Below are 26,769 nucleotides of genomic sequence, written 5' to 3' on the forward strand. Positions count from 1 at the left end.
GGTGTTGTAACCAGATTCACGCTTTCAGCAGCCTGTGGGAGCTTTAGATGCTCTTGCAGAATCTGTTTTCCAGCCTATAAACTTATAGATCTGAAAATAAATTTAAACAGAAACAATCAGCAAGTTTCTGATGTGCAGGATCCTCTTACGAGGCAAGCACAGAGCATACGCTTGATGAAAGAAACAGGAAAGAAGAAGATAGACAAAGAAATAAACTTTGAATGCTTTATTGATAATAACAGGCTTTGAACATAAATATATAAACAATCTTTGAAAGCTTTAAATAAACATACAACTTTGTAAAACTTTGAAACAAGAAGAATATAGACTTACAAGAGGAGTTACAAGATTTCTCTCTCTCTTACTCACTCTTTTCACTCTAATTTCTTCTGTGAGAACTAGATAACAGAAGGGCTTTTCTTTCTAGAATGCTTTCTTCTCTCTTCTAAGTTCTGAGGGATGAAGAAGGAGGACTCCTCTATATATAGAGGTCTTGGAGCTTTGGATACTTGTCACGGGCTTTGGATACTTTGCTTAATGGAGTAGAAATGATTCCACTTGTCTTTGGAGTCTTGTGGAGATGCTTCACATGCTTTGGAGTCTTTTGATAATGCTAACCGTCTTTTGAGAAAGTTGTCGGCCATGCTTTGAAGGAATCTTTTACTTTTTTGACTTTTCTTTTTCTTTTGTCTTTTGTCTTTTTCTTTTCTTTTCTTTTCTTTTTCTTTTTCTTTTCCTTTTCTGGGCTTTAGTGTGGGCTTTTTGGCCCAACACAAATAACCTTGGGCTACCATTTCTGGTTTTCAACCCATGGGCTTTTAAAGAATGAGATAATATTTATGAGACTTTGAGTATCCCATAACAATCGTCTCCCGCTGGATCATCCAAATCGAATGCAGCAGTACTAGCACTGGAAGAGGATGATGATGAGGCTTTGGATTTGCCTTTAGAAGAAGTCGCCCTGCATAACCGCTTTATAAGTTGTAGGAAATCTTCTTCGGTTTGGTCATGACCGACTTTGGAAGGAGAAAAGACTTCTGTGCCAAGAACGTTGTTTGTTCTTTAGGAGGAGGCAAGAAGCTATGTTTGGTCAAGAAGTTTTGAACGGCTTTTAGGGACAGTTTGTCTTGGTGGTTGAATTTATCCCACCATTTTACTTTGAAGCGACGGATAAGTGTAATCTCACCATCTGGAAGCAGATTGAAGTGAAAGTACCATACACATACCCAGGGTAAAAAGAAATTTGAACAGAAAAGGAGAAGCGGGGAAAAACGCTTTTCCATGGAATTTGGTTTGTAATTTGCTTTGAAGATGTTGAACAGGGTAAGACTTCGGGAATAAGGGTCTCAGGGGCATTACCGTAGTAATTCCACCACTGTTTAAACCAGTAAGGGATTTTGGAGGTTTGGATGTTGGTGTCGAAGTAGAATAGCCAGGAGTGGCTTCTTCCTTCATTTTGGATAAGAAAGGTATTGAACCAGGCTTGCTGGTAATCCCAATAGGAGAAAGAGGTGTTTAGATTTGAAGGGTAGGTTCTTTTTAGAGAAGTAGGGAAGGAATGAGGAGAGTGTAAATCCATACCCCAATCAGACGGGTGAAGGATTCTTTGGATTGTGCATGTTGAATATGCAGGGTCTTTATGGGCTTTGTCTTTTTTGAAATGCTTGAATTTGGTCGAACCAAGAACCTCAAGGATTGACCGGTAATAAGCTTGAGGCTTTGAAATATTCCAGGGTTTAAAAAACCAACCTGGAGGGAAAATCTTTGAAACCAATTTTGAGGGGCTTTCTGTGCAGAATCCTTCCTCAATGGTTAAAACATTTTAAAAAATAGGTTTTTCCAAATACTCATTTGATTTAAAACGTTTTGATTGCGTCAAAACAATCTCCTGAGAGTTTGGCTTTGAAAAACTATTTGAGTTTTGAGATAGATTTGGAGGGAAAATCTCTATCTCGGTATTTTGAAAAGGGATAGATAGTATACCTTTACCCTTTGTAGAGGAAGAGGACGACTTTGGAGTCGCTTCTGGCTTTGGAATAATTTGCTTTGTAGATGGTTCAGACAGGGATTGAACCATTTGTCTTTTGTATTCTTCCACCCTTTGAATGAATTCAGGGTCTTGCTGAGCAAGCCATTCCTTAATTTGTTTGGCTTGATCGACTTTGAAAGGATCCCTTTGTTGTTGAACTGGATCCGGTTGATTAATTTCTTCTTGGATTATCTCAGTCCAAGTCCTGATGGGCTTTGAAGTTGAAGGGAGAACTTCCTTCATTGGTCTTTGAATTTGGGCCGGTTTTGAACTAGCCGTGGACTTTTCTTCTTTGGACTTCGATTTTCTTGGCATTTTGTATCACTCCTGTTTTTGTAAGAACTCTCTGGTTAGAAAGTCAGGAATAGAATTTGATTCTCCTCGAATAAATTCAATTTCAAAATCAAAAACGGATAAGATAGCTTGCCAACCAAGCGAAAACTGTTTTGAAGCTATATTTTGGACATCTTTTTGTAAAACTTCTTTTGCAGACTTGCAATCAATCCTTAAAAGAAATTTTTGATTTAAAAGATCGCTTTGAAATTTAGAAATACAGAGAACTATCGAAAGGATTTCCTTTTTGATAGTAGAGTAATTCTTTTGGGTATCATTTCAGTGAGCAGAAGTAAACTGGACAATACATTCTTTGGAATTTTGAACTTGCTTTAGAACCCCACCGTATCCTAACTCTGATGCATCCGTTTCTACAATCTTAAATGCAGAAGGATCAGCTAGATACAGGCAAGGAATTTCTAAAACTTATTTTTTAATGCTTTGGACTATCTTTGTATGCTGATCAGACCAAGGAGGAGGGTTTTTCCTTAGCCTATCATGCAGGGGCTTTGCAAGACAGTTTAAATTAGGATAAAAATCCATAACATAATTTAAACTACCAAGAAATCTTCGTCGGGTTTTTCCAAAATTTTATCTGGAAACTTTGAAGTGAATGCAAGGGATCTCTCAATTGGAGTAATTGTACCCCGAGAGATGTAATGACCAAGAAATCTAATTTTTGTTTGAAAAAGAGATATCTTATACTTTGAAACCACTAAACCATTTTTCTTAACAACATAGAAAAACGTTTCTAGGTGTTTAAAATGCTGTTCAATGGAATTTGAAAAAATCAGAACATCATCTATGTAGACAATGCAGAACTTTGAAAATGGATTAAAAATGTCATTCATGATTTTTTGAAATTCAGAAGGGGCATTCTTTAATCCAAAAGGCATCACATTCCACTCATATTGACCGAATGGGACAGTAAATGCCGTTTTGTAACGATCTTTTGGATCAATCTGGATTTGCCAAAATCCTGATTTCATGTCAAACTTTGAAAAGATGAATGCAGAATGCAGTTTTTGTAAAAGATCTTTCTTATTTGGAATAGGATACCTAATCCATTTAAGAGCTTTGTTCAAGGGTTTGTAGTTGATCACTAGCCTAGGAGTTCCTCTTTCTATCTCGCTATTCTTATTGACATAGAAAGCTGCACAAGACCAAGGTGATCTAAACTTTGAAATTAAACCTTTAGACTCAAGATCTTTAATCTCTAATCTGCAATGGCTTTCTAAAGACTCATTCATCTGAATGGGCCTGGCTTTGGTAGGGATTTGCTTATCTGAAAAATCATTTTCATATGGCAAATCTACCATATGTTGCTTCCGATTCCAAAAAGCATTTGGAAGATCAGAACAGAGTTCATTCTAAATCTTCATTTGAAAATCAAAAATTTTTCTTTGAATAAAATCATTTTGCAGTTGATCTAGGATTCTCTTCAAACCCACATCTTGTTGAAGATGAGAAAGATGGGTTTGTTTACCTTTGATCAAAGCATTGATTTCAAAATTGTAAATGGAATGTGCTTTGATAAGATTCAAATTTCTCTTTTTTGGTTTTTCTATAAAAGGAAAAACAATCTTCGAATCTTTGGCTTTGAAAATGATACCAGCAGTTGTCACTTTAAAGGGAGTTATCAAATTGATAAATGGAGTCCCTAAGATAACAGTTTGCTGAAGACCCTTTGTAAGAATAAAAACATTCTTTAAAGCAATATTATTATTAAGAATTGCGGCTTCAGTTTTACCAGCAATCTTAATCTTTCAAGTAATATTGTTTCTAAGAAAATGGGTAAGAAAATAGTTGCCGAGAGTTTGAAAAAGAAGTAAAGTATTGGTATTTTTTCATCTAAAAATATTATAGAGAGAAAATCGACAAAGAAAAGAGATATTCTTTCATCTTGTTCAATTAAAAAAAATAAAAAATTTGAAAGCAGTCAAATGTCTCAGTAAAGGTATTTTTTTGAAAGAAAAATTATATTATTTTTTTATTTTAGTTTTTGCTTATATATTTCGGTTTCAGTTAGGTATATCTTTAGTACTTTTTATATTTGTTGTGTTTTTGACAAATTTGTTGTTTGTTTAATAGTAATTTTTATATTTTTGTTCCTTCTCTCTTATATGCATTTTATATGTTTGATGAAATACCTCAACCATATTAAATTTATATTTTTAATCTGTTTTTGTTTTCGGACTTATTTATTTTTATTTAGTTTTTATATGAGTGTTCTATTTTAGTTTTTAGTTATTATATTATTTATATGTTTTTGTTATATGTTTAGTTTTTGTGTTTGCTTTATTTCAAATAAAATTGTTTATTATTCTTTTGTGCAATAACAACACTATAATTGTCCTTTTTCGTGTTAGTATGATTATTAGGATTGTTTATTATATTTTTTCTTTATTTATGATTTTATTTTTATAGTTGATGGAAAATAAAGTTGTACACAAGCCCTTGTTGATATTTCTCTGTTACTTTTTTAGTGTTTGTTTAGTATATTTTTTTTATATTTTTGTTATATTTTAAGTATATGTTTTATTTGTTTAATTTTACTATTAGAATGATTTCTATTTATTTTATTTTTTCTGTATTTTTATTTTGCAGTTTTTGATTGAACCTGAAAATCATTTTTGTATAAAAATAGGCAGTCATATTGGTGAAGAAGTTATTGGTCAACTAAAATCTAAGCTTTTAGAAAAGCAATTAGAGTTGTTTGGTAATTCTTGTTTTGGTCATTTTCTTCAAATGCCGGAGTTTAAGTTTCAACCACAACTTGTTCACTATTCGTTATTAAGAGAGGTGTATTAAGAAGTTAATAATGGGTTGTGGATTTGTATCAAATGTGTTAAATTGAAGAGTTTGAAATCATTATTGGTTTGAATTGTATTGATGAGTGTAATAAGCTTAGCCTTTTTAGAGGTTAGAATGCTATTATAGAGAAATATTTTGCTAGTGTTAAGAAAATTAATAAACAATCAGTTAAAGAGTATCTTCTGTAAAAAAAGATGGGATTGTGATGAAGATACGGTAAAAATTATTGTTTTATACTTTGTTACTATATTTCTATTAACTTCTCCTAAGGATAAGTTGATTCATAAGTCTCTTTTTGATATAATTGATAGTGGAAAGGTGAATGATTATCCATGGGGTAGAGAAGTGTTTGATGTCACTATTGATTCTCTCAAGAATAAGGTTCTTGCTAAAGTTATTACAAAAGACTATAGTTTCTAGAAGAGAACTACATGAAAAGATCAACCCCTTCTTTCTATTTTTATTACAGAAAACCAAGGTACCGCCCTAATTAAACAATGTGAGGTACCGACGCCGGACGGGCAGACCTAGAGCGAACTACTCATTGCTGTGTTGCCCCAAACCTAGGAAGGGCATTTGGTTAGGAACATTATTTTGAGAAAGAAAAAGCGTGGTTGACAAGCCACTTCGAAAAGGTGACGAGACTGGAGTGCTTTCATCAAATATGCATGTGGGCTAAGCCATTCCCATCTCAAGTGGTGGCCCGATTCGTCCCGGCCTGGTTGGGAAGAGATTCACATAGAGACTACTGTTAGCTGGGAAGGGATGTAGTTAAGGAAAGGGGAACCGAGCCAGGAAGAAAAGGCATTCTTGATTGATGGTTATGGGCCTTTTTTCTAGTGGCTTCCTCACCATGACTTTCAGCATTGGCTCTGACTTCTCCAAATAAAGGAAATAAGGTATTTAGCCCTACATATGGAAATTTCAATCTGTGAGAATCATCCTAGATACATGGGGCTATTTCGTCATATGATGAAATGGGTCGATCAGAAGGGCTTTCTACAACTATAAAAATCACGAAATCTGGAACCAAAATGGTGGAAATTCTTGGCTCCCACTAGTAGGGCTAAATAACTGGACCATTGAGTAACTGCTCTTTAAGCCTACTGAAGGACTAGTCTGTGGGGCTAGACCATTATTCCACGGGGATTCTTACTCCACTGCAGACCTTAGCGTCCTCCTAGCCCATTACTCGTACAAAACTATGGCAGCCAAGAGCGTTGCTTATTCCCCTTCAACTTTAGATGCTTTCTATATTACTCGATGCGAAGAATACCCCTAGTTCCAGTTAGTTTATAATACCCACTCTCGCTTACTTGTCTGCTGGCTAATAGCTTTCCTTATTGGGATTTCTTTCCTATTGCTTGTCTTCTTGGTTAAGAAAGCTTTCACACGAAAGTTTCAAACACAGAAGCAGAGGTAAGGACCTACTATCTACTTACCCGCGAAAGGTAAAGTAAAAAAGGAAGAATGCGCGACTGGCTATTGAGAATATGAAGATAAAAGAAAGACATTCTTTGCCCTTCTTTCTTCACTCTCGTTCTAGAAGGCATTCCATTAAGCAGCATGGGATGAAGAATTATGGTGCAAGACAATTTTTGACATAAGGCATTTCACTGCAAATAGCATATATAATATAATAAAGGATGGAGAGTGTTAGTTAGTCTTTTTAGTTAGCTTTGCCACCCGATTCTAGAAAGCCCATCTCTTGCAAGAGACGAGTAGGGGGGAAAGAAAATAAGACTTCCTTATTGTTATTTGTTATACCAGGATTCTTAACAGCAGATATAGCAGGGGAAGTTAGCAGGGGAAAGGCAAACTTCCTATTTCTTTTTCAGTAATATAATACCTAAAGCATATCAATAGATGAGCGTTGGATTATCAGGACAAAGAGAGTAAACTTCTTTCTAAATCCTGTCTGTTTAGCTAGTACCGTAGCAAACTAGCCATAGTGATAAGAGCTTTTTCGATGAGTAGGTCCAGTTTAATGCAATGAAAGCACCGAGATAGGGTCTAGATTGAGATTAAGCTCAAACCAAGGTTTGATTTTAACTATGAAAGAATGAGGGGACGAACCGCTCTTCACTTTAGACCTTTGAATTGAATGTCGAGTCGATAAGAGAGAAGTTTGTTATTCATCTCTCAAGGCAACTACTAACTTTCGGTCTTCATTCTTGAATGGTAGCTCGTTCAGTCACTTCTGAGGATCTTGAGAACATCGGCTCTAACAATTCTGTATGTTATCAGAAAGCTTGTTATTTTTACAAGTGGTGATGTTCCTCCTATTTTGAATTGGAGTTCATTTTAAATTCCTTCTTTCAAGTTTCTTAAAAAGAGTATATTTGGTGAAGTTGCTAGAAATGTATTTTTTTATTTTTTTCTTATATTTTATATTATTATTCTTTATTGATTTGGATTTTTATTTTATTTTTTGATAGTTAAAATTAAAAAATATTTCTCCTATTGCTAAGGAAAGACAAGCTGGATTTGGATAGTTTTTTTAAGAAAGGAAAAGATATTTGTATTGATGCTGGTGATGATGATTTTGAGTCTCCTCTACCTCGTCCTAAAGATTTTGCAGCTTCCATCTCAAAGCAACCTAGCAATATTGGGTTTGATTTTGATGGCTCTATTGTTAATATGAGAAAGCAACTGAAATTAGTGTTTTCTAAGCAGAAGAAACTAATTGTTGAGATTTCTAGATTGAAGATTTTCTTGAAAGAGAAGTTCTCTGAGGTTTTTGAAGTCCTATCTTCTCTTTAGATAAAGTTTCAAAGTGTGATTTGGAGATAAAGATTCTAAGATATATGTCATATACTTAAAATATACTTATTATATGCTTAATATAATTTTTGTATATTTAATGTATTTCTTTTACTGTTTGTATAGTTTTGCTATAAGATTGTTGATGATAAGGTAGATAATTTATAAGTTGATGATGATGTCTTTGAAAAGGAAGCAAGTCAGGAGAAGGTTGAATATGAAATTAGTAAAGATAATAAGGTATATGTTTTTATTTTTTTTATGTTAATGTATATCTTTTAGATTCTGAACAAATAATATTTTGTATTTAATTTTTTTAATTAGGTTATTGATGTGGATGTTAATGATGGTAACGAAGAGGACAATGATGATGATGATGATGGAGATGATAAAGAGAATTGTAAAAAAGATTATGATCATAATGAAAGTCTTGATGAAGATCATAATAACGTAAGTGATTCTTCTGATGGTGGAAATGGTAAAGATGTTCAAGAAGGCAGTGATAATGGTGATAAAAGAAATATTGATGATAAAAATATTGACGATGTTGATGATGATGGAGTTGAAAAGAGTTGGATTGATGATCAAAATAATGATGATGATGGTGATGATGATGAGAAGGTATTTTAATTTTATTGCCTTTTAAATATTTATTTTAGTTTTACTCTTTTTTAATATTTTATATAGTTATTTATTTTATATTCGTTTTAGAGAGATGATAACGTTGCTGTTTTTGAAAAGTTCAATAAGGATGAAGTAGTAGGTCAAGCTACTTCTTTATTTTTTTTGACCATTTGGATCCAAATTTAATTTTTGAGATTGAGAGTGCTATTAAATTAGCTACTGAATTTGACTCAATTGAAGTATGTTGTATTTTTATTTATTTTATATTTTTCGTATCTGTTTAGTATATGCCTTCTATATTTTAATTTTTTTTAGTTTACAGTCTTTGAAAAATCAATCGAAACCAACTGTTGTATAACAAGACATTGAAGATTTTGTGATCCCTAATATTCAAAAAAGAAAGATTAAGCCTGGTTGTATTTTGGAATCTCCTTTTTTAAATGATTTTGGATCTTCAGAAGATATATCAAAGGGAATTAAAGATGTTACTTTGGATGACAACATTTGTGTATTGTGAAAGTTTGAAGATCAATAGATTTTTGATTTATGGTTTGAGCAGGGGATGGAGAAAAGAAACAAGTAATATATATTTTTTTATTTTTTTATTCTTTTATATTGTACTTATTTTTATTTGTTTGTGATTAAATAGAAAAATATTATATTAAAAAAAATAATGTGATATCTTCTCCTTTTGCTCTTAGTGTTGATCTTATTTTGGAGAAGACGTGGTTTCATTCTCTGCAATAGGATGGATAGTTCCTTTCCTCATCTGTAAGTTGTTTTTAATATTTTGTATATGTTGTTTATATATTGAGTTGCTTATAAGTATCTTTTCTTTTCACAACATATTGGTGTTTTGTTTTATTACTTGAGGAAGAAGATTATATATTCCGGTAGCATCAAAATGAAGTATACTACAACTGACAATTTTTTTAATCGGAGTATTCAGTCCTTATATGAATTATCTTTTAAGAAGAAAAATGACTTGTCTGTTGTTAGTCCTGATCATTTGGTTGCTGAATATATTATTGGATTTTACATGTGTTGCAATACGCCTTGGGTGAAGGTTGACCATGTTTTATTTCCTATTCATATGAAGAATGAGCAACATTGGATTCTTGGTCGTTTTTCATTGAAAGATAGGTGCATTTATTATGATGTTCTTTTACCTCATTTGTTGTCTATACTTGGTATATTTGGTGGTAACAAGTTTGTTGATTTAAATTGTGGATACAAAAAAATTTGAGTGATCCATTTGATATACATATGGTTGATGGCTTGCCAACTTAAGAAGACAAGTAATTTCTAAAGTTATCTTTTTAAGGTTATTTTCTTTTTATTTTTTTATTTTTTTAGTTATTATTATTTTTTTGCAGTGATTGTGGTGTCTTTATATCTCATTTTGTTGAGTATTTTATACTTGGCAAAGAGATTCCAGATTCTGATTTTGGTATTGATGTGCATAGAAGTAGGCTTGCTGTTTTGTTATATACATATGCCAAATTTAAAAAAGTGAATGATACTGTTAGTGAATCAGGAAAATCTTAGTGTAGCTAATCAAATGAACAAGTAGAAGAAGAAGAATAAGGTGGAGAAGTAAAAAAGAATGCTTTGTAGTTTACTAGTTTGTGTAGTTGATATGTTTTGTAGTTTTTTTTTTTGGTTTATTATTGTTATGGATGACACCTTTACCTCATTTGTTGTCTATACTTGGTATATTTGGTTGTAACAAGTTTGTTGATTTAAATTATGGATACAAAAAAATTTAAGTGATCCATTTGATATATATATGGTTGATGGCTTGCCAACTTAAGAAGACAAGTAATTTCTAAAATTATTTTTTAAAGTCAATTTTTCTTTTATTTTTTTATTTTTTTAGTTATTAATATTTTTTTGCAGTGATTGGTGTCTTTATATCTCATTTTGCTGAGTATTTTATACTTGGAAAAGAGATTCCAAATTCTGATTTTGATATTGATGTGCATAGGAGTATGCTTGCTGTTTTGTTATATACATATGTCAAATTTAAAGAAGTGAATGATACTATTAATGAATCAGAAAAAGCTTAATGTAGCTAATCAAATGAACAAGTAGAAAAAGAAGAAGAAGGTGAAGAAGTAAAAAGGAATACTTTATAGTTTACTAGTTTGTGTAGTTGATATGTTTTGTATTGTCTTTTTTGTTTATTGTTGTTATGGATGATACTTTTAAGTTTGACAGTTTCACACTTTTATTTTTTTTTTGTTAGTTTATTTTGTAAATATCTTTTCATAATTTTAGTATTTTCAGGTATATTTTTTATTCTTATATTCTTGTTATTAATTTCTTTAATGAATTCTTTAATCAGAATTCATATTATTATTTTATTTCTTATATATATATTACATATATTCTGTACATATATTTAATATATATTTTTGATATATTTAACATATAATTACTTTTACAATGTCTACTAAATTATACAGAATCTATATTTTATTTTATATATTATATAAACTTAGAAACAATATTACTTTTTGATTTGTGATATTAAGTTTAAATCCTCTAATTTATCATAATTATTGTAAAAATTATTTAAAGAAATTATAAAGACACTATAGTCTTTTATTTTTTTAATATATACATTTTAAAATTTTTTAATTTATTTTTATATTAAAGCAATAATATCTAAATTATCTTATCAAGAAATTTATTATCTTTATTGCAATTTTCTTGCAAAATTAATAATTCTTTAGTACATTTTACAAACAAAATTGACAATTTAAGAAAAAAAGAAAAGAAAATAAGTTTGTGTTACAGTAAATCGTATCTTTTACCTAATGTATACGTAATGTAGATGTGTAAAGTATACTGTTTATTATTATTTTATTATGATATAACATGTTTTAATTATACTTCATTCAACAGTTTCATAGAATATAATAACGTATGTAATAATAATACAAAAAAGTTCATAATAATAATAAACTTTATTTTCTAAAAAAACTAAACAAATAAATTATTTTAAATGTATAACTTGAAATAAAATTAATGTTTTATACTTGAAAATAAATGAGTATCAAATCAATTTCTCTTTAGTAGATTTCTGCATGTTTTTCTGTTATGTTCAGCTTGTCCACATCTTCCACACTTATTTTTATTTTTATTCTCCCATGCTCCTTTAATTCTTCTTTTTTTTTTAGGTTTTCTCGCTTTTATCTTTCCTTATGGTGGTAGCACGAGTATTTATTTTATCTCAGTTGGTATATTCCAGTTGCTTTGATTTTTAATTGGATATACCGTTGCTTGATATGCAGCAATCATTATCTTTTTAGTAAAGAATTCTGAGCAATAGTCATAAGGATCTTGATTCATTTCCTTCATTATTGCGAGTGCATGTGGACATGAAATCTGATGAACTTGAAACAGATTGCATGTGCGTGACTTTTCTTTTATGTTCACAATATATGTCTTCTCATTTTCATATACATTAAATAATTCATCATTTGACGGTTTCACTTGTTTTTTGATTTCAGAAAATTAGTTTCAACCATATAGTTTTTATAATTATAAGTAGTTTGTATTATTGGCAAATATATTAAACATACACTAGAAATATACAAAAGTGTAATTTTAATATACGAAATAATATACAATTTTGAGGTTTACCTTTAGTTTGAAAGATTGAATATAGTTCTCAGTGAGCAGATCTTCAGGTTTTTTTACTAGCTTTGTGAATGTTAATTTTGCAATGTTCCTGTTTGTGCAACTCCATTCTTGAACTAAAGAACGCAAGTACTTTAGTAAAGTGTAATTGTTAGCTCTCTTGCTGTTATTTTTTATTGCATTCATTAATTCAATAATGTTTGATGTCATACTTGAGTATCTGTTATCAATAGAAAATGCTCTAGCCCATCTATGATATCTGATGTTACTCAAATATGGTCGAAGTGTTTATCCATTTTGTCTAACTTCTTTATATGATGTTCAAATTGCTCAGTTGTATATGCTTTTGCAACTACAAAAAATGAGTCCTTAATCTTTTTTGTGTTTTTTTGAAGTTAGTCTTCAGATTATTCAACAAATTAAATATACAAACTCCATAGCTAACTTCAAGATATACTTTCTTTAATGTCTATATAATATTATACACATTCCTTCTCTATATCCAAATGCTTTTCTAATTCTTATGAAGAACCATTCCCAAGATGAATTATTTTTTGAATCTACTATAGAGAATGCTAAAGAGAAAATCTTACCCGTTGCATCTTGTGTTGTATCTGTTAGTAGTGTACCGCCATATATTGCTTTCAAAAAACTTCCATCCACAACCATGATAGGTCTGCAATATTTTCATCCTTTTATTGATGCATCAAGAGCCATAAAGAGGTAGAGGAATGTGTTGTCCTCTTTTGTTTCAAGCTCAATAAAAGATTCTGAGTTTGTAGTCTTTAACATATGTAAACAACTTGGAATTATTGCATAAGACTCATATAGTTTACCTCTCATATTTTGCATTGCTTTTTTCTTTGATCTTCATGCTTTTATATAGCTTAGGGAGACTCCACAATCGTGCTTCATGTCTCTAAAAATATCAGATAGTGTGTATACTATTTTTATACTGAGTACTTTGATTTTATACGATCAACAACTATACTTGCAGTTGTTTGCCTATGATCATTTAATCTTAATTCCAATGAGTATGTGTGGATATTATTGAACTTTCAAACTACAAACATTAATGTATTTCCTCTTCTTGATACCCTCAATTATCACGTGCAATTCTCATCTAAACATTTAACAGAATATTCCATATCACATGATTTTTTGACCTTAAACTGGAAATGGTTGTTGATTGCACAAAAACTTAAGACTGGTTTGAAGGTTTTTGTCTTTATAGATCTGTCTTTTTTCAATTTATGTATGTCTTATATTGCTGATGATACTTGATTCTACACTCTCATTTTCAACTTCATCTTCTTCAGTTCTTTTTTGCTTTCTTCTATTACTCATTTACTTATCATATTTGCATATTGCACGAAATCTTGAATGATTTCTGTTATGTATATATTTGTTGAATTCTGTTCAGATACCATATTTGAAGATGTTGGAGTAGGTTCAATTCTTGCACTTGTAGATTTGTCCTTGAGCATGATCCGAAAATTTATTCTATAACTTTGTATCGTCATTTATGCACAAAGGATATCTTGTAAAATCTAATTCCTTCATTTTCAACTCCAAGTAAAATAAAAGACTTCCATCATCTTCTATTTTTAATGGTGGATAACTATTTTTCATCTGATATTATATCTCCAATTTTGTTTCCTCTTTATTAATTTTCAGCTGCTTTGACAATATTTTCAATAGATCATCATAACTGTAACTGCTTGGAATAAGAATCCCATTTACTGTAAAATTGATGTAATTCATGCTTTCACCCCATTTTTTCTTATGTTGATTAAATATTGGTATTATGTTCATTGCTCCTGCGATAATATAATTAGAATTCAGAATAAAAATAAATTCAGCACATTTGAAATTTTATCACTGGATATAAAACATATATCTAACATATACTGTTTTCTTGGAAACATATACCTTTCACTGTTAATTGTATTAGAAGATCGTTTTTCAATTTTTATAAATTTATTTTTCAATCTTAATGACATGTATCTTAAATATAATGTATTTTTATTAAAATCAACGTTGTTTTTTTATTAATTTTTTTAACATATACCGGTTTTATATTAACATATATATTTTTCATAAGAAGTATATTATTTATGCATTTTTGAGAAGAAATATATACCAAAAATCTGGGTTTGTGGCTTACCTTTATTTTTCAGATCTATTCTTCAAAATCAACTGAAAATCATTCAAACTGTGTAAAAACACCTACATTATTATTGATTCATCAATTTTTACTATATAATTATAAGATCTACAAAAAATCTAATAAAATAAGCTTCACATTCTTCATAATAATTGAGATTTTTTTGTAAGAATGGGAACAAACCTCTCTGTTTTTTTTTTTTTATTTTGTTCCGAGGAATGCTCGATTTCAGTTTGAAGATTGATAAAAAACTAATGTGATTTTGAATGGTTATGTTTATTCGTATTTTTAGAATAGCTTTGTTGAAGCTTTTGATGGAGATTTTTGAAAAAGAAGAGATTTGTTGAAGCTTTTAATGGAGGTTTTTGATAAAGAAGAGTTTTGTTGAAGCTTTGGATGAAAGTTTTTGGAAAAGATGGTTTCTATTTGAAATAAATGATATTTTGGAAGCTTTATATAGTATTTTTTAAAAAATTGTATTCCTACTGTATAAATAATAGTTTTTTTTTATCATTTTTAGATGATTTCTGAAATTTTTTCTTTAGGTTAAAGTGTCAGTTTGCCTCTTGACCTTATAACTATGTGGTCCGATCTAGATACAACGTGCATCAGGACGCACGTCAGACATTGAGGCAACGTGCGTTAGATGTTAATATGCGTCAGACACTAACGTATCTTTTTTAGAATAATTTATGTTCATTAAACTTATATTAAATATTCATTAACTTGTATTTATTAATTATGTACTAAATGTTTATTGTTTAAACGTTAAATGTTCAATATTTGTTAACTTAATTTTATTGAAAAATACATGTATCATAATATAAATATTTATAGTATAACTTTAGCTTAACGTTTTTGTTATTTACTAACTATAAGGATGATTATGTTATATATATTTATTTGAATTAATTAATGAATATAGTATTCATTAATGTTGTATAATCATTATATAGATCATAAGCTTTACTAACAAATTTCATAAAAAAGAATAATTTTGAGAATCAATTGTTAAGAAAATAAAAATAATAAACATTATAACGAGATTTTATATGCATTAAACTTACATGTAATAAATATTAAAAATAAAAGTGAGGAACATTATAACAATATTAAATAAATATTAAAATAGCTTTTTTTTTTAGTTAAACAACATTGTTTGGACCTCTGGACCATGTAACTACATAATCCAGAGTCCCTGATATAATTTACGTAAACTGAGAGTCAATGAGAATTAATTTAATTTTTTGTCAATTTATCTAGTAACTTAGTAAAAGTGATTAATTCAATCCATTTAAAAAATTTAACCAATATAAAATAATTAAATTAATTAATTAATTTTAACATAATTAATTTTATTATCTATTAAAAATAGTTAAATAATATTCTTAATTAAAAAACTAAAATTAAAATCTATTATCAAACTCAGATAAGGTTATGCATTTATTTAATTTAGTATTATCAAAATTTATTTGAAATATTTTAAATTTTTTTTAGCATGGGTGATATTAAAGTGAAAGTAAGTCATCATAGAAACCAAACAGCAGGCTGAAACTGTTTAACTATAAATACATATAAATATATGTACAGTTTTAGACATTTTTAATTCCCTCTGTTGCTTCTCTCTTACTGATATGAAAGTCAAACCTACAAATGATGATAAGTTAAAAGTGTATGTCCCTAAATATGTATAGATTAGCCAGTTTAACATGATTTACTGTTTGAGATGTGATAAATACTTTGGGCCATCAGCAAATATCTTTTCCTAATCTACATGGTAAAATTCAGCATCAAAACTGCTAATTTTGCTACTCTTCCTTCCTTGAACTTGTATCTTCTATGCATTCATCAAAATTTTCCCCGCGTTCCTTGACCATTGATGAAGGATGTAGTGGGGATTTTACTTGTTCAGTTCTCTCGGGCGTCATGGATTGACCTTCCTCCCTTGTCTCAGGCATCACCAACTATACCGACATTATTAGTTTAAGTCCAACAACAGATGGAATTCCAAATGTCATCTTTTATTAGCCAATCTAAATAATCGAAACTAATAGCAAGTTCCGAGTCGTCTGCACCCCCAGCTTCAATCTTCGTATTTTCTTAGTAAGAGTTATTTGTCCTTGCATCATATTCTGGCCTAGTCTCTTATGTCTCAACCCTTGTATTAGCATTGTAGTGCTCGTTACTAGTATCAAACATAGCAACATGATTGATTAAGTGAAAGATCCTTCAACCCTACTACCATCCCTAGCTTCAGGCCTAGAATTTTCCCAATAGGAATCATTTGTCATTGTAGCACATTCCTGCCTAGTTTCAACCCTCATATTAGCATTACAGTGCTTGTTACTAGTATCAAACATGGCAATATGATTAGTCAAGTGACATGATTCTTCAATTCTACCACCATGTGAAATTGTGCAATTTTTATTATTCAAGTGATCAGCAGTAACAGGTTCACTCTCAATTAAAAGTCCTTAAACTTGTGTAATAAGATTCTATTACTTGAGGTTCAATGTAATTCATCTCCACACATTGTTGGTTTCTTCATACTGCATCAGTAATATGATGTTGAGTCTTCAATCTTTTTGATACATTGTTGGCAACATCATCATTGTAGATAAAGTATTCTTTTATTTTAGCTTCTAATCGGTTTCTTTTCTCACTAGACTTAATCCTTTTCAAGCAACAAAGAACACAATCACTAGACTGACCAACAAGAGTATATTCACGCATTAACCATCCACAACTACGCGCAGATTTAGGCTTCTTGTTGATTAGCCCAATGACTTTCTTCGTCTTTCTACCCAAAAGGTTTCCCAAAAGTATCACTGTGCCAAGTACCCGTACCAACCGTTTTAAGAATCCGAGAACTAGTAGAAGATATTCTCTTCAATTGAGTAAAAGAGTAAGAAACTCTCCATCCATAAGGTTTTAGCCTCCAAAACAGTCCCAAATCTCCCATGGTTCCTTTTTACCATATAAATCATAATCTTTCACAAGACAAGGGATAGGAAGAGATAGAGTTGTTAGTTTTATGGGAAAGATAGTACATACGAAGTTCATCTAATGGACGGAATCTGATTCCAACCTACATTATTTTTAGCATTGTGATAACCTAAAACCAAGGTAGATTGGGAGAATGTGGCAATGAAAACAATAGGATTTTAGGGTTAATTTGAGAAAAGAATAGGTTAGGGTAATGAACTAGCTCGATGTTCAATTTATAGATTATGGATGGGTCGCTGTGGCGCTTGATTAATTGTAATCCAAAGATAGGATAAGTCTATATTTAGTATATATATTAATTGATTGGTAGAGGTAATAGTGTGGAAGCTGATAAAGAGATAAAAATGGCAATATTAGATTGTAAATTTTTATATATTTTTAATGATAATATTGGTAATTTTTTATTTAAAAAGGTATTGGCTTTTATGATTTAATGGATTTGTGGTAATTTAGAAATTTATATTTATATTTTTAATTTTTAACTTTAAAAGTATAGCAAAATTCTATTTGGTCCATAAACTTGTCGCTCGGATTTAATTCATTCCTCAACTTGTCGTTCAGCTCACTTTGGACTTTTTTCATGCTTTTCTTATAGTGTGTCCAACTGACTCGCTTAAATGGGGTTAAATTGAACATATTTAAAAATTTTAAAGGATAAACTAGTCATAAAAGTAAAAAAAAAAAAAAAAGATGTCAAAATTGAGCTTGACTGTAAAGTTTGAGAGCTAAATTGAACCTTATTCCATATCAGTTCCATAAGAGTTAACAGAATTCATTTATAAATTCAAAATTTATGTGTTTGATTGAAAAAAAAATTTATTTAAACCTTTTTTTAATTAAATTTATAGAATTGGTCTCAACTAAACTAAATTCTAGTAAAATAAATAGAATTTTTTCAAATAAATTCTATATTCAGTAAGTTTATACAATATATTTTATAAAATTAAAATATCTCTTTTAGTTTGTTAATCCTTTTATTTCTTCTCTAATATCCTTGTATTTTCTCTCTGTGAATTAGAAAATAGACATGAGGAAATGAGAAAGAACAAAAAGGAATAGTAAAGTTGGAAGAGAATTTTTTTTTTATTAAATCTATTAGCTTGTGAAAGTTAATTGAAAATTTTATCTATTTTTATTAAAATTTAGTTCAAGTTTAACCAATTTTATAAACTTAACTAAGTAGAATTCTAAAATTATATTTAGTTTATTTCTTACAATTTATAAATAAATTTCTAATAGAATTCATTTGCAAATGAATTATTTTATCTAATATATGTTATAAATGTGAAATTTATTTAAGAATTGATTTAGATTTGAAGAATAAATAAAAGGAAGAAATATAAAAAAAAAAAGAGAAAAGAGAGAAAATCTGTCTAAATCAAGGGTAATTTATTTCATAATAAAAAATACAAGCTTAAAATGATTTGAGAACTTTATTAATTTTAATAAACTAGAAAAATGTAATATATTGTTTTATATCAATGAGCTAAAGATTAAACTAATAATGAACTAAGGATGTAAATATGAGTTGTTAGCATGCAATTATGATCTATGAACATGTAATTAAAGAGTTGGGAATGTAAAATGGAGCTTAAGGAATAAAGCTAAGAGCTAAATTACTGTAAGCTAAGAGCGATGTGAAATATAAGCTAAGGAACTTAATTGCAATAAATAAATGCTGAAACAGTAATTGAAAAACTTCAGAAATTTGATTGCATAAAATAGTCAAACTTACATGATGTAATTGAATACTGAGAAACACTTGAGAGCATTGAACGTACTATAAATTAAAGTTGAAGATTGGTTGACTAAACTAAGTAGTGATTCTCGAATCTAAAGATTGTTGTTTAATTTAATGATAGCTTTCTAATATAAGGATAAATGATAAAGATAAAGTTTATCAATTCTGTATATGTTTTGATTTGATTGATTTTTTGGATGGGATTAGCTCATTAGGGGGTCCTTGCCTATTTATAGACTTCCATGGCTTGAGAGATACTTTGGCATATTCTTCATTCTTGGCTTGATCCTCAATTAATTCCCCACTTTGAGAGCACGTACTGTTACTTTTTACATTTTGCACGTGTTATTAAAGATGTAACTTTCTTACTCCTATTTTTTTACTCTTCTCAACTTTCTAGCCTCATTTTTCTCCACTTCCTACTTTTGCTCAACTGATTGGCTCATATATTATTAGTATGCTTTCTCTTTTTTGGATATGCTTCACTTCTACACCACTTCCTCTTTGGTTGATACTTGTATTCCTTCCTTCCCACTTCTCAAGATTGTGCTACAAGCTTCTAGAAAATTCTGTAACTGCTCTCCACCTTCCTCTTTCCTCATTTTTCACATTTCAATAATCTTTAAAGATTACTAAACCAACTCTTGGCCAATGGGCCCAAGATTTATACATGGGTCAAGAATCCAAATATGGGCCAAAATTCATAGGCTTTAGGATTTGGATCAAGATCAAATGAGCTTTCTTTATAGGTTTGACCAAATTTAATGGGTTTAGATCAATGCTAAATTTGGATATAGACAATCGCTCCTGCATATAATAAGGTGAAAGATATATGGATAGATCTCCTAAGGATTACTTTTAGCCTCTATTAAGAATAAATGCAATTATGATCTATGAACATGTAATTAATGAGTTGGGAATGCAAAATGGAGCTTAAGGAATAAAACTAAGAGCTACATTACTATAATTTAAGAGCGATGATGTGAAATATAAGCTAAGAAACTTAATTGCAATAAATAAAAATTGAAACAATAATTGAAAGCTTCAAGAATTTGATTGCATAAAGTAATCGACTTACATAATATAATTGAATATTGAGAAACACTTGAAAACTTTGAACGTACTGTAAACAAAAACCGAGGATTGCTTGACTAAACTAAAGAGTGCTTTTCTAATCTAAGGATTGTTTTTTTAATCTAATGATAGTTTTCTAATCTAAGAATATATGATAAAGATAAAGTCTATAAACTCTATGTTTATTTTGATTTGATTGATTTGCTGGGTGAGATTACCTCATTGGGGGCTCTTTGCCAATTTATAGACTTCTAAAGCTTGAGAGATGCTCTGACATATTCTTCATCCTTGGTTTTGTCCTCAATTAACTTTCCACTTTTAAAGTACATACTATTGCTTTTCACATTTTGCACATGTTATTAAAGATGTAATTTTCTTGCTTCATTTTCTTACACTTCTCAACTTTTTGGTCTCATTTCTCTCCAGTTCCTGCTTTTGCTCAACTTCCTCGGTCACACAATATAAACATGCTTTTTCTTTCTTGGATATGCTTCACTTCCACATCACTTCCTCATTAGATGACACTTATATTCCTTCCTTCCCACTTCTTAAAAACGTGCTTCAAGCTTCTAAAAGATTTTGGAACTACTTTCCATCTTCCTTCTTCCTCATTTATCACATGTCAATAATCCTTAAGGATTCTTGAATCAACTCCTAGCTAATGGGCTGAAGATTTATACATTGGTTAAGAATCTAGATATTGAACAAAATTAATGGGCTTTAGGATTTGAATAAAGATCAACTGACCTTTCTCTATAGGCCTAACCAAATTTAATAGGCTTAGGCCAATGCTAAATCTGAATGTAAATAATTGTCACCGCATATAATAAGGTTAAAAGGCTTATCTGTATGGATAAAATCCCTTAAAATTTATTTTTAACCTCTATTAAGAATAATTAAAGACATAAAATAATTGAAAAAGAATTAATAATTGATGGAATAATTTAACATTTAGAAATATTCAGGACCCTATAAAATATTTCATCAAAAATTAATCTTATAGCCATTTAATTTCTCCAAAATAATTAACGGAAAATTCTTATATTAATTAGAAATAATCCAATTAAAATGAAAAAAATCCCTTAATTCTCCAACCAAACACTCTCTTGTACCTTCCACCAATTTTTATTCTCATCCAAATTCTTAAAGGATATGCCATATTTTAATTAGAACTTGTTTACGCAAATAAGTCCAATTAAAATAAGGAAATAAACCTTGAAATAACTCTTCCAACTAAACACTCCCTTAACCAAACTTATCCTAATCATACTGCAATTCCTTTCTTCTAGCAAACACTTCCCATATTTCTTCATATATATTTTTTTCTTTATTTGTTTTTTCTTTCTTTCAAGCTCTTACAACAACTAAAAATGATAAAAATTAATTTCAAGAAGGAAAGAATTGAAAGCACAATAATCTGGACTTATAGAGGTTATTAATCAACCTTAAATGATCTTTTGATATGGTTTTTATAGCCTAAAAACCTCAAAGAGCCATTATGAGCAAATCTCTAAAAGTTCACACAATCTAGCTTTGAGGCAGTGCACGAAATGCACTTGTCGGGATGAAAATTGCGGTTGCGATTCTTGCTTCGCGTTCACGATTCTTGAAATGCCTCCAACAGCTATCTGACATGGCGACATGGCATTGACAGCTTTCTGATATGACCATGGGCAGTTTCTAATGGTTACTTTAGTCTTCAATTATTGCAGTCATGCCCTCCTAAGGTATGGTCGTGATTTCAAGCTTTTCCAATCCAAAAACTTCTACCTTGAAACTTCCAATTTTTACGGTCACGCCCTGCATGGTGCTATCACGATTTTGAGTAGTTGTAGACTTAAAGTTGCTACTATCAAATTGTTGATTTCTACAGTCATGCCCTCTTAGTGCAATTGTGATTTTGAAGTACTTTTACTCAGCTTATATTACATCATTAAAACTAAAGATAACATTAGTTGAAGCATCAAATTATTTGTTAAGATCAAAAGATAAGGGAATAAGCCATGTGACAAGACACTTAGGCTAACAATTTTTTTCTTTTTGATTTTGACAAACAAATTGAGCAAGATAGCAAAATAGACAAGAAAATTTAAAATCATGACTCCCCCTTAAATTTTTGCTCCCCTCAATTAATACATATAAGTTTAAGAGTAAGTTATTCCTTAATCTCTCTTCTCCTTTATCAAATTCAAAAAGATTTGTAAAGGCTTTAAAGATAGATAAAAAGCATAAAAGATCAAAAGAAATCAATATAAAGGTATAAAGGACGGAAGCATTAATCATAATCAATTCTTAAAGAAAATAAGAAGTCATATTTATAGAAATATAAAATTACATAAATTGGGATAAAGGAAGAAAAGAAAAAAAAGATGAAAAAGAACAAAAGCAATAAAAAAACATGAATGCAATTCAAAATGAGATGAAAGAAGAAACGACTTCTAAATGTCCTTTGAACCACTTAATTCTTCTTCCTCTAGACCCTCGTCATCACTAGACTTATTATCAAATAAGCGCTAAGAATCTGAATGGCAAGGAGGTATATTATGACACTTTTGCATTTCAATGAGGTTTTTATGAATATACTTGAGAAACTTATAGAACTTCTTAATTCTCTTGGCTTGCCTTGTCATGGAGATAATTATTTTTTCCCCTGGGGTAATCCTCCCTTGAGGTATAAGATAATTATTTTTCCCCTAGGGTAATCCTCCCTTGAGGTATACTTGTTTCTTGCTCAGCCCGTTCTTTCTTACTTTTTATCTTCTCAACCTCTTCTTCTTATTTTTCCTCTTCACCCACCTCAATGTGTAATCTTGCCCTTTTCTTTCCCCTTACTTGTTCAATAGATGACATGACACTAGCACCCAAAATAACTCCTAAAGGCTCATCACTCTTTTTCTTTAGAACTTTTGAGTGAAGGAAGTATTGAATGGTTATGTAGTTAGTGCTTAAGGATAGAGGAATTCTTAGAAAGACAAGCTTTATGGGGGCTAGGAGTTTGAAGTAATTTACAATCATGGAGATCTAAGATGAAACCATGACATAAACACGAGAAGGTTTAGAAAGGTGGATAAGATGATCAATGAGGAAGTAGATTAATTGAATGGGCTTGTTGTAGATCATGCAATAAAGGATACAAAGGCCCTTTCGGGTGATCTTCTCATTACCATTACATCTTCCATGAATGGTTAGTATGAAGATCCTATAAAGAATCTAATGAAGAAGGGACTTGAAGTGTTTGGCATTTGAGTTTTTGTCAAGTTTGGTCTCAATAGACATTTCTTTCTAAAAGAAAACTAAACTTACTTGTAAATTGCTAAGTGTCGTGATGCCATGTTCTTGGAAGTTGAAGATCCCTCTAAGTTCATTCCTTGTCAATTATAGCCTTTGTCCAAAAAGGTTCAAAGTGATGCCAAAATAGCCAAATTCTCCTCCTTGCCTCTTACTCACTTCTAGAGAACTTAGGAACTTCAAAGTTCGTTCCTTGTGCCCATTCATACTATGATACACCAACATCTGGATTTGAATATTGTTGAGGTGCTTGAGAATGTCTTCATAAATCTCAAGCTTTCTAAAGTCCATATTTATAGGGGCTCTAGATGCCTTAAACTTCTTCTTGGCAAGGGTCTTGTACTTATTTCTTGCCTCTTGATTGGTACCCTTCATTATTGTGGATATGCTAGTAATGATGTAAGAAGATCTTCATCTTGGGCCTTACCCTTGCTCTTGTTCTCCTAAATAGTGGTTTTCTTAGGAGCCATTTAAGAAAGAAGGAGAGATGAAGATGATATCTGATGTAGGTTGAAGAAAGGTATGAGAAAATACTTTGGGAAAGAGAATAATTGCTTGAAGAATGTTTAAAATAGTTAAAGTACATATAATAAGGCCTAGAGGGAATATTTATAACAAAAATTAGTCAAAAAATGGTAAAATCTCATTTAAGAGGTGTAACTCCTCGTAAAAAAATTTATGAATTGTGTAATTCGAGACCACGAATTTCAAATTCCTGTTAGAATAGCTAGTTTGAATAGCTTCACAACCGCAATGGCTAGGGTCGTGACCACAAAAATGGACAAAGTTGAAAATCCTTAAATGCAAGTGATTTCTTCTTTTATCACATTATATGTGCAATTCTCATTGATGTATGAATGGATGAATCAACCAATAAAGTTATCATTATTGATCTAAGCTTGAATCCATTAATAAATAACTCAATTAATCAAAAAGCAATTAATTTAGACTATTTTCATCAAACATACCTAGTTCTCTCCTAATGAAGTTTAATTTATCCTCATTAAGTGGTTTGGTGAAAATGTCAGCAAGTTGATTATTTTTGTCAATAAATTCTAGCACTAGATCTGCATTTTGGACATGATCTCTTAAAAAGTGATGTCTAATGTCTATGTGCTTACTCCTAGAATGTTGAACAGGGTTCTTACACAGGTTTATTGCACTAGTATTGTCACGTTTAATTGGAATGTGACTAAGTACTTGGCTATAATTCTTAAGTTGTTGTTTTATCCATAAAATTTGAGTACAACAACATTCAACCACAAAGTATGTCGTTCGGCTATGGATAAGGCAACTAATACTTGCTTCTTACTAAACCAATATACTAAACATTCTCTTAAGAAATGGCAAGTTCTCTAAGTGCTCTTTCTATCTAAGAGACTACCAACATAATCAACATCAGAGAAGCCAATTATATCAAAAGATGTATCCTTTGGATACCAAAGACCTAGATGTATGGTTCCTTGTCAGTATTTTAAGATTCGTTTAATGACATGCAAATGAGACTCTCTAGGACTAGAATGAAAACGAGCACACAATCATACACTAAACATGATATCGGGTCTAGAAGCCGTGAGATAGAGTAGATATCTAATCATGTCTCTATATTTCTTCTCATCAATAGGCTTACTCTTCTCATCCTTTTCCAACTTTATTGATGTGCTCATTTGTTGTGTCTTGGCAATTTTGCATCCTTCCATCCCAAACTTCTCAAGAATTTCCTTTGTGTACTTGGATTGGTTGATGAAGATGTCATCCTTACATTGCTTGATTTGCAATCCTAGAAAGAACTTGTGCTCATCCATCATTCTCATTTTAAATTTTCTAGTCATACACTTAGAGAACTCCTCACACAAGGATTCATAGGTAGCACCAAATACTATGTCATCAACATAAAATTTGAACAACTAAAGTATCATGCTTATGAGCTTACAAAAAGTGTTATGTTAACCTTCCCTTTTCAAAAACTATTTTGCAACAAGAATGAGCTAAGTCTTTCATACCAAACTCTAGGATTTTGTTTTAAACCATACAAAGTCTTAGCTAATTTGAAAACATGGGTTGGAAACTCACAATGTTCAAAATCAGGATGTTGTTCAACATGCACTTCTTATTCTATAAAACCATTTAAAAAAGCACTTTTAACATCCATTTGAAAAAGTTTAAAATTCATGTGACAAGCATAGGCTTGCAATATTCTAATGGCTTCTAATCTTACTATCGAGCAAAGATTTCATCATAGTCAATGTCTTCCTCATGGTTATAGCTTTTAGCAACTAATCAGACTTTATTTTTAATGATGACATCTTTCTCATTTAACTTATTCCTATACACCCATTTATAATCTATGATAGTATGATCCTTAGGAAAAGGGATAAACTCCCAAACTTGATTCCTTTAAAATTGGTTGAGTTCCTTTTGCATAACAATCACCTAACATTCACTATTAAGAGCCTCAATAATAGTCCTTGGCTTAATTTGAGAGACAAAAGCAAGATTATTATCTAAATTTTTGAATTGAGATCTAGTACTTACACCTTTGGTGATATCATCTATCATAAGTTCCTTTGGATGCCCCTTTGGTTCCCTCCATTCTCTAGACAACTCTTGTTGAGCTTCCTCTTGAAGAGGTGGTGAGGGTTCATCTTGAAGGGGTTGAGATTGAGAAATTCTCCTTCTTGATTCACATCATCATCAATCTCAAGCTTCTCGAAATCACCTACAAAATTGTCAAAAGAACCTTTCACAAGATCAAGTGTACTAAACTCATCAAATATATATTCATAGACTCTTCAACTACCATAGAATTTGTGTTAAATACCCTATATGCTTTGCTAGAGGAAGAATAACCTAAAAATATACCTTCATCCATTTTTGGATGAGAATTCTCGAAGATTATCCTTGGTGTTTAAAATATAACATTTGTATCCAAATACTCTTAGATATGAGATTTTGGATTTTCTTCTATTTCATAGGTCATAAGATGTTTTAATCAAAATAGGTCTTTTGAAAACTCCATTAATCAAATAAAATGATGTATTGACGGTTTTGACCTAAAAGTAAGTAGGTAAACTATACTCATTGAGTATTGTTCTAGCTATCTCTATAAGAGTTTTATTTTTTCTTTCTACAAAACCATTTTATTGTGGTGTTCTGGGAGAAGAAAATTCATGTGAAATGCCATTTTGAATTCTTTTACATGGTCACTTCAAATAAAATATTTTTGAATTCTTTTACATGATCACTTCTTATTTTGGAAATACAAAAACCATTTTGTAAAAC

General features: G+C 30.4%; 1 long non-coding RNA gene across 1 annotated transcript; it reads left to right on the forward strand.

The window, feature by feature from the left end:
* The first annotated feature begins 4,132 nt into the window (after positions 1-4,132).
* LOC125369189 lies at positions 4,133-9,407 on the forward strand. Its single transcript, XR_007214807.1, has 2 exons — positions 4,133-8,179; positions 8,264-9,407. It is a non-coding gene; the product is annotated as an uncharacterized LOC125369189 (long non-coding RNA).
* The last annotated feature ends 17,362 nt before the right edge of the window (positions 9,408-26,769 follow it).

The sequence above is a fragment of the Ricinus communis genome, chromosome 1, assembly GCF_019578655.1.
Source record: "Ricinus communis isolate WT05 ecotype wild-type chromosome 1, ASM1957865v1, whole genome shotgun sequence".
In the NCBI taxonomy this organism is placed as follows: Eukaryota; Viridiplantae; Streptophyta; class Magnoliopsida; order Malpighiales; family Euphorbiaceae; genus Ricinus; species Ricinus communis.